The following is a 9,623-nucleotide window of genomic DNA, read 5'->3' as shown; positions in this document are numbered from 1 at the left end:
CAGGGTAGGGTCAGGCAGAATAGCTTCTATCTTCATAACTTTTCTTTCCACTATGTGATCCTTAAGAAACCTCCCAGGGTAAGACTGAGGGCAAACATGATTCTTAGATATTTGGTTGTACATGGTGCTTTATGCTATGAGCAGGCCAGAAAGCCTTGGTGATGCTCTAGTAGGGTATTCTCTTTGTAATACATGCCCTTGTATGTTCAATGCTTTTCCTCCAAAATGGAGACTACTGTTCAGGTTTACATAGGGATTTCATAGCTTCCCAGTAGAGATTGGAGCTGTCCAGAAACATTCTCCTTCTGACTTGATTGGAAATTCCCTTTTTGTTCTTGATTTCTGCACTTTCCTCTGTAAACAGTTTTCAGATAGGACCTTTGTACAGGGCATGCAGGAGCCGTCCCATGGATATTCCTTACCAATAGAATCATTCAGAGTCTTGGGATCACAAAACGTTGGAGATGGAAGGGTGGGCCCTCAGAGGTCAAAGGTCCAACCTTGTACCTGAACAAGAATGCCAGACAAGAAGTCACTCAGTTCTTCCCCAAGACTTCTGCTGAGAGAGAACCCAATACCTCCCCACATAGCCCATTCTCTTCTTGGATAGCCCTAATGATTAGGAAGTTTCCCCTTACATCAAGCCTAAAGCTCTATCTTTGTAAATATTGCACACATGTGTAGAATGTGTGTTTACTACTGGAGGACAAGTGGTGTTGATCACACTGGGTGAAGGCATTGGTCTGAACCAGTATTCATGTCTGGTGAGTATAAGCAGGGCCTCTGCTCCCTCCTGGGGCATGCAGAGCTAGAGAGAGGGAGGGAGACTGGGCTGGCTGTGTCTGGAGAGTGGCAGCCCTGATATTTATGACTATGATGGTCCTTCTCTAGTGGGCCTGCTTTGGAACATAAATAAACTTAATGGGCTTCAAGTTATTGTGACAACTGAGTTTAAACCCTGGTCTGTGGCTCAGGGCCACGAAACTCCCTCCCCAGAAACACTGCTAACTCAGCCTGATCTCCTGGGCAACACCTCATTCTTCAACATAATGGCACCATAGACTCAGTGGGACCATATACAGAGACCTGGGCTGGGTGCTTGGGGGATACAGAAGAAGGAGGAAGTAAGGTCTCTGCTGTTGGGAATCTGGCCTGATGGAGGAGGTATGGGTTGATTAGGGAGTTACAGGATGCTGTTTCCATTGGTCATGCAATCTTTTATCCTACCAGTTACTCCCTAAAGTTGATGTTGTGACCCAGAGTTATGAACAGCCAAAGACTGTTAACCAGGTCCTGGGAGAAACAGGAAAATGTCCACACTGGTTGGGAGGTTAAGTTGTTATCCAGGGCACTGAAATTGTGTAAGACTAGTTAGAGAGACTTAGAATTGAAATTTTTTCTTTCTCTTTTCTTGGAAGGGACTTATTATTATGTTTGCTCCTGGATCCAGGATTCTTGGTGATTACTTGTAGGGTGCATTTTTGTGAATTTCTCTCAATATGGGTATTGCCTAGAGCCTTGAAGTGTTGGATTTCTGTTCACTTCCCTCCTTCCAGCTAGGACCTCACCTCCAGGAGGAGACAGAGACAAGGTACAGGAAAAACCCCATTCCCTTAGCAAAGTCTCAGCAAGGGAAGATATAAGGTTCACTTCTTGGTTATACTCTTGTGGCACCATTCAGGGTAATTTTTTGTTTTTTATTTTTGATGCATTCCCTACTTTCCTATACAGACAGAGCAATAAAGTTGCTAATGGCCAACCTGGATCATTCTGAGCCTATAGCAAGTTTAAATTTATTATTATTATTATTATTATTATTATTTTTACATGTATCCTTTGGCTTGGGCTAGGTGGCCTCTGAGGTCTGGGATTCAGTGGGTTGATTTGATCATTTCCACTGAGCATATTTATCATATTATTTTCAAATCTCTTTGTGCCCTGTCTCTGTAGACACAGACACAGCCATATCGGAGGAGCATCATTCGTCCAGCTCACACATGGTACATGCAGAATTCTTTTCTTTACTTTTCCCATTATTTTCATCCTTTTATGTTATTCCCATACTTCAGCGGTCTGGAGGGAAGTTGAATGTTTGCTGTTCTGGGATCATTTGAAGCCGGGCATGCAAAAAGTACTGAGGCACTTTCAAGTCTGCCTGTAGGAAATCTGTCTTGGCAACCAGACAACTAGAATTAGTTATTAAAGGCATGTCAAATGAATAAAGACACCTCTGTAAGGAAAACCACAAGAGCATTTACTTTTTCTAATATGAATAGAGAGCTAATAGCAAATCACCTTTAATTTTCCACTCTTCCTTTGCCTTTTGGCTCGTAGGTCAAATCCAATAAATAGAGATAAAATTGAAAATCTTTTTAGCTATCACAGCACAGTCCATATGCCCACTGCAGATGTATACTAAAGAGCGATGCCTGGAATTTAAAGGAGAGTTTTCAATCTGGCATGGTTCTTTCCTCCTGCCCTGGAAGTCAGAGTCAGAGCCTACTGTGCCTTTCTGGAACACAGGAAGCAGTGAGACAAATGTCTCGCCCAGGGAACTAAGCCATGCTAAGGAAGAGATGCAATATATAAGTTAACTCCATTTGACTCTTGCCATTTACTGTGAAAACAAGAGGGATGTAAAAATATCAAGAATGCTCCAATCGTGTCACACTGATTTTTTGTCTCCATTTATTTTTTTTCTTTCAAAATATTAATTTGTTTTTTATGACATCTGTTATCCCTCCCTCCTACTCTTTCTCTCATCTCCAGTGAGAAATTTTTTTTAAAAAGGAAAGTCCTTATAACAAGTAAGGTTATATTGTGAGGATCAAATGAGATGTTTATGAAAGTGCTTTGGAAACTATCAAGTGCGATATATATATATATATATATGTATATGTATATGTATGTAAGGTATTATTATAGTTACTGGAGCTGACCCAAAGACCACTCACTGCAGACCCACTAATTCATCCATCTACTTCACTATAACCAGTATTCATTGTCAATGGAGATTAATGGGGCACTGGGTTTGAGGGTCTGGTGTGTTGATGAGTTGAGTCTGTGGGTGACTAAATGCTATAGAAAAATGAATCTTTTCACTGAGTATGGGGTTTGGATGCTTGGCTGGGAACCCTTCTGTGATGCAGTTAAGTCCTGTATCTTTCATGGTGAAATATCAAAGCTAGGGCCAGGGGAAATGAATGCAATGCTGCAAAGCTCCCTTCTAAGAGGCGCTGGCCCCTGTGTGCCCAGCTTCAGATACCCTGGAATCAAAGTTTCCCATTTGCAGTTTGCCGCAAGCACTGGTTTTAGAGCTGGAAGACCTTGGTTTGAATCCTGGATCTGCCACTAACTCCATTCCCATCAAATCACTTGAATATATTTCATATATACTTATTTGTCTATGTGTTGTTTGCCCTATAGAATGCAAGCAGCAAGAGCTATTTCATCTTTGTCATTGTATCCCCAGCATCCAGTATAGTGTCTGGTACATTTTCTTTTTTGAACCTGATGCATGGGTTCATTGCTGGAGGAAGCTCCCAGTGCCAAAACCCACTCTACAAACATAGGTCTGCAAATGCTCTGTAGCTTGTGGTCTTAGGAAGTTGCCTGGGGTCTAGTAATCCAGTGCTGAGAGGTCAAGTGACTTCCTTGCTTAGGGACTAACAATAGCCAGTGTGAGTCAGGAGTGGGACTTGAACCTGCATCTTCTTGACTCTGAGGCCAGTGCTCTACCCACTGTGACTTTTTCTGGTTTTTTCTGGTTTTAAGTGGCACTTAATAAATGCTTATTGATCAATTGATTGATAGCCATGACCAGAAAAGGTCAGCTATAGGAGGTGGCCCTTGAGCTGAACCTTAATGGTTACTGAGGATTCTAAGAGACAGAGGTGAGGAGGCAGAGCATTTCAACCTGGGCAAAGGCATGAAGGTGGGAAATGGAATGTTGTATATGAGGTACAGTAAGCAGACAAGTTTGGCTGGAACATATAGTGCATGAGGGAGGAGTAATGTACAGTTAGTCTAGACAGGTTGGAGCCAGATTATGAAAAGCTTAAAGTGCCAAATAGAGGACTTTGTGTTTTATCCTAGAAGCAAAAAAGAGGGGACCGCTAAAGTTTGTTAAGCAGGAAGGTGATTTGGTCAGACTTTTACTTTAGGAATATCAACTTGGCAGTTCTGCAGAGGATCAATTGGAGGGGGAAGAGACTCTCTACTGAAGGTAGAGAGAATAGTTAGTGGTTATTGCAATGGGCTGAGCAAGTCACTAAGCTTTCTTATGCCTTGGTTTTCTCATCTGTAAAGAAGAGGGTTGGACTAGGTTCTTTCTAGCTTCAGTTCTATAATCCAATGGTCAAGGAAAGAGATAATGGGGTCTTGAACTAGGATGGAGGTTATGTGAGTCGAGAGAATGGGATGTATGGAAGAAACAAGGAGGTGGAATTGACAAGACTTGACAACCAAATGGCTATGGAGTATTGGGGAGAATGAAAGGTCAAAGAAACCTCAAGGTCACCAACTTGGCTAACTGAAATGACAGTAATGCCCTCAACAGAAATGGGAAAGTAAGAAAGAGGGGTGGGCCTAGGAGAAAGCATAATGATCTATTCTGAACATGTCAAGTTTGTCATTTTCTGGAGTTGGACAAGATGGCACCCGGGGGTCCTTCTAGGTGTCAGATTCTATCATAGCACCCTACTGTATGATGAATCCGAGAACTGCTAACATATCTGAAATGCCCTTTCTAATTGATACCCATGATGCTGGCTTGCTCAGTTTATTTGATCTGGGGCTTAGGGATTGCTTTGGGAGAAGTGGCATGTGCTTAGGCATGGTGTTTTAAGTTCTAGCCATGGGCCCAAGAATGGGTTAAAGATCCAGGCCCTGTTAGGTGGACAGCCAAGAGCAATGGGAATTGGCTAAATTATCCAGAGAATTCAAGCAGAAAACCAAAACAAAACATTTTTTGCTTCAGTTAGTTGGATATTTCAGATACAGTTAGCTTTTAATTAATCAAATAACCAACAGCATTGAGGTCTAAATTATTTGGATATTTTCTTCAATCTTACCCTTGGGTCAAGCTTTCAAGGGGCAAATGAAGCAAAGAAAGTGTGACTTTGTCAATGCAGTGCCCAATTCTAAGAGGGAAATGGAATCTGTCCTTCAGTGATCCATTGCCAAATATTTGGATATTTGGTTTCATGTGGTAAAATAGTCTGTTGAGTGAAAACTGCATGGTGTAGTGGCAAAAACCCTGGTTTGGGAGTTAGAGTAAAATCCTACCTATTATATTTACTACCTGTACAATCTTGGGCAAATTACTTGCCTCTCTAGACTTCAATAACGTGAAAGAGTTGGACTAGAAGACCTTGGACATTCTTCTTCCCAGCTCAAGATTTATGATGGATGGAATTCTTTACTTTTTTGTTGGAGTGCTGTGAGTATATATCTTGAGACTGCCTTGGGGTGGTGGGGGTAGGGGGAAGGACAGTGACTCGTGAAATGGAAAGGTTGATGAGTAGATTGGAGAGACCTGTAAGAGTCAAGTCAGACACAGAGTTGGAGAGATGAAAGTGCCCAGTATTAGAGAAATTCTAGTCTCTCTGTATGCTGTCATGCTTGGATGATATCTAAAGTATATTCAGTTCTGGGATGCCCCATTTAAAGAAGCACATTACTGAGCTGAAGGGTTCCCAAAGAAGGGCAAACAGGATTGTAAAAGGCCTCAAGGTCACATCACAGGAGGATCACTTGAAAGAATGGATGAATTTTTAGCCTAGAGGAGACAATGTTACATACATCACATACTCAAATGTTATGTACTTTGAGTACTTGAAGGCTACTATTTTGAATAGGTAATAATTGTTGGAAGTTTCGGGGGAGGATGTGTTGTCCAGCTTTATACAAGGAAACACTAACAATTGAAGTCTTTAGGTAAAATGGCCACTTATCATACACATTAGAGGTGTTCATTTTACATATGGGTTAGGCAAAACCAGGGCATCTTAACCTTTTCTGTGTCATGGACCCCTTAAGCAATCTGGCAAAGTTTATGGACTCAGAATAGTGTTTGTTGTCCACATTCATAATTAGAAGAAATGCTAAATTTCTGCTAGAAGTAAATGAAAGTAAAGATGCAATTTTTTTGTAATTTCAGTTCACAATCTCCCTGAAACCTATTCATGTCCCCCAGGAAAAAGAACCCCTGGACTAAATGGGTCCTGTGTTTCCTTCCAGATTCTGTGATTATGTTGAGAGACATAAGAGGAATAGAGAAAGGGAGGAAGGAGGAGAACTGAGGAGGCAAGGAGAAGAAAGGAAAGGAAAGAGATTGAGAGATAAAAAGGAGAGATGGGAGAGGGTAAGGAGAGCGAAAGATGGGGGAGACAGAGAGATGAAGGGGGGGGAGAGAGAGAGAGACAGAGACAGAGACAGAGAGAGAGAGAGAGAGAGAGAGAGAGAGAGAGAGAGAGAGAGAGAGAGAGAGAGAGAGAGAGAGAGAGAGAGAGAGAGAGAGAGAGAGAGAGAGAGAAGGAGAGAGAGGGAGAGACACTCAGGACCCAGTTCAACAATGATTCTCCTCTGATTCATACTTGGGACATGCTTATAATACTTTCCATCACTTTCTTTCCCCACATTTCCTTTTTGCTATCTTGCTCAAACTCTTCAGGTTGAGTTAGTTTATGAGTCATCTTTATTCTCCCCAATCTCCTCCCTTTTTGACCTTTGCCCTCATTCCCAGTTGAGGACTGACCTAAGGGGTGTTTGTAGTCAAATGGATTTCATAACCTTATTTCTGGTTCCCTACCCAAAGCAGATCTTCCCAAGAGGTTCTGTGTTCAAGGGTCACTATGAAGGATCAGTCCTCTGTCCAGAAAAAGAAGTGGATCACATTTTTCTGCCTTGGCCACAGGCCCATGGGGAGTGGGTGTGGGTGGGTGGGGAGAATGAATTCTTGAACCCAAGACACATGGATACAAGGTGTGTCCTGGCTTGGCCCAGCTCTGTACAGGGCTGCTTCCTCTGGGCAGATAAGCTCAAACCTCTGATGATGATGATGATTGCAGTCCCACCGCCCTCCATCTGCTTCATTTCCTGTGCACCCTGCAGTCGGCAGCAGAACCACAGCTGCAGGATTTTCTTCCCCACCCAGACTTTGGGCCACGGCAGGAGCCATCCAGATGTGGCAGGATGCATCACTCTGAACCACCAGAGAGTAACCCTGAGAGGCAGCCCTCTCCTCCATGCCATCAGGAGCGAGCCCTGCTGCTCCTCTGTGGGCCCTGCACAGAAGGCACCTTCCCCTCTCTTGGGTACCTGGGGAGACAGCAGGAGCAGTGGGTGTCCCCTCTGCCAGGCACGGTCACTTCCCTGGATGCTGGAGCTTCCGCAGATCCTCAGTTTAAACTCGGAGCAAAGAGCCAAACCAGTATAAGTCTGTACATTGAAGGCCTCAATTTCAGATTAGATTCACAAATTTAATTTCCTATCCCTTAATTTAATTCTGCATTTTAGTTTTGTTTTTATTATTTACACGGGTTCTCTTTAATGAATCCAAATTGCTGCCCTCTAGCAGTATTTTGTCTTAGGTTAACTTCTTGAAAACCGATCGGCATTGGAGTTTATTCCGCACTGGGTTCAGTTATTTTCTGAAACGAAGCACAATTAAATTAGAATAATGAACATGCTCTTTAGAGGATTAATTCATAATAAGCAAGCCATGTGCTACAGCTCACAGAAGAAAGGGCACACGGATCGAAAGCTGTTTTTTTTACGTAAATATGAAAAGTACATTCTGCAGAGCAGAACAAATCAGCTAATGACATCCAGAGCACTGGCCAGGCCCAGAGCGGCATGAAGCTGGCATCTCCCCTCTTGCTAATGCACATTATGTATACACTATGTTGCCTACCTTGGAGAAGGAAAGGCTGGGAGCCACTGAGGATGGAAGGCTCCTCTTCTCAGAATCCAAGTGTGAAGCAAAGAGGACTTCCCCAAACCAACACCTCAAAGCTTTTCAGGAAGTTGCCCAGATAGTTCCCTCAGGCTTTCTCAAGCCTCACAACCTAGACTGAAAACACCTCCCCTGTCCTTCCCCTCCCTCCCTCCCTTAGGAACTCACAGCCCAGGATGCGGCCCATCTGCTGTAGCACTCCCACCCCCTTCTGTGTTGTACCTCCCCCTCTCTCCTGGGATACCAGGATGGAAGGGAGGGGAGGTCTATCCTTCCATCCTGGTTTCCCAGCAACATCAGGGGGAAAAAATAGTCTTTTTGCAGGAATCCTCAGAGTGGCCATTCCTTAGCCTGTTTTAGGAGGCTACTCTAGTTGATTGTAGGATTTGTTTATAGAAGGTTCAGAAAGGTCTGTCCTTAGATATTTAGGGAAGAATAAGTATCTCTTTCACACCTCTCTCTCCCTATCCCAATCCTAACTACTAATTTACAGAGAAATTATAAAGATTCTGCTCTGGAGATACCAGATTGAAGCAGGCAGACAGCAAGAGTTGAATGAAACAAAGTAAAGATTAGATAAACATATGAATGGTAAATGGATGCTGAAGGAATGAATAATTGGATGATGAAATGCTGAATGTAAAAATGCTAAATACTGAAGGAATGAAAGTTGTATGGATGAATTAAGGTTTGAATGAATAAATGATGCTAGTTTATTAAGACTAAAATCAGAATGAATGCTTAATGTTTGAATGATAAAGATGAATTAATCAATAATGAATGACTTCATAAATGATTTCACAAATGAATAAGCAATGCATGATGAATGATTTATGGAATGAATAAGCAAATGGACAGAGACCAAGTTTTCCCCTATACCTTTTGAAGGATATAAGAAAACCTAGCTGCCCCTGCCTACGGTAGAGTCAGGATTCTGTCTGTTGGGAGAGCTTGGCAGGATGAGAGGGCCTGTCTTGGTGCTCAGAGAATGGGCAGGTCAAATGGTAGGGGAAAGAGGGGAGCTTGGGCAGGCTGTTGGTCATGCAGTGCTAGGAGAGATCAGAGTTGGAGGAGTTGGAGGAGATCTGAAAGGGACTGAGGAGAGATACCTAGAGGGGATGGTTGGAGGGGAGGGGGGATGAGAGGCACCAATGTGGGGAGAAGAAAGAGTTTCCATTGACTCTTCCAGTCCCGTGGTATGTGGATACCTTTGTATGAAGAGCGTCAATGGTTCTGACCTAGGAATGGTCTGCCCAGGACCACAGTTAAAAGTGGAATCATTCTTTCTTTGTTGATCCTGTGACTACAGGCTAACTAATTTTCCCACAGCCAAGCTGCGCTCTGTGATGGGAATCTCTGTGAAACCACAGGCCATAGGACTCTTCACTAGAGACTTATAAAAGATAGATTAGTCTAACTACTAACAGAGTTCAGTTCTGCTGAATGAGGCACTGGTGTAGTTCTGAGGTTATTATTTATTATTTTAAATAAAAGACCATTACCTGGGCCACCAGCAATGTCCTTGAGATTGATGCAGTCTTTAATTCTGGCCCTCAGTCTCCTCTTCAGGAACCTAAACACTGGGCAAGATCCCAGGAGCACACGCGTGCATGCGCGCTTGTGTGTGTGTGTGTGTGTGTGTGTGTGTGTGTGTGTGTGTGTGTGT

At 43.0% G+C, this 9,623-nt stretch overlaps 1 long non-coding RNA gene across 1 annotated transcript; it reads right to left on the bottom strand.

Annotated features, from left to right (window-relative positions):
• Positions 1-7,467: 7,467 nt before the first annotated feature.
• LOC138148914 (uncharacterized) lies at positions 7,468-8,051 on the bottom strand. The gene is made up of 2 exons (XR_011165201.1): positions 7,916-8,051; positions 7,468-7,652 (listed from the first exon to the last, which is right to left on the bottom strand). It is a non-coding gene; the product is annotated as an uncharacterized lncRNA (long non-coding RNA).
• Between the last annotated feature and the right edge of the window lie 1,572 nt (positions 8,052-9,623).

Source organism: Petaurus breviceps, unplaced genomic scaffold (genome assembly GCF_028583685.1).
Source record: "Petaurus breviceps papuanus isolate PSGF00001 unplaced genomic scaffold, PetGlider_PUasm1.0 90842, whole genome shotgun sequence".
Taxonomy (NCBI): Eukaryota; Metazoa; Chordata; class Mammalia; order Diprotodontia; family Petauridae; genus Petaurus; species Petaurus breviceps.
This window is presented reverse-complemented; position numbering and strand designations above follow the sequence as displayed.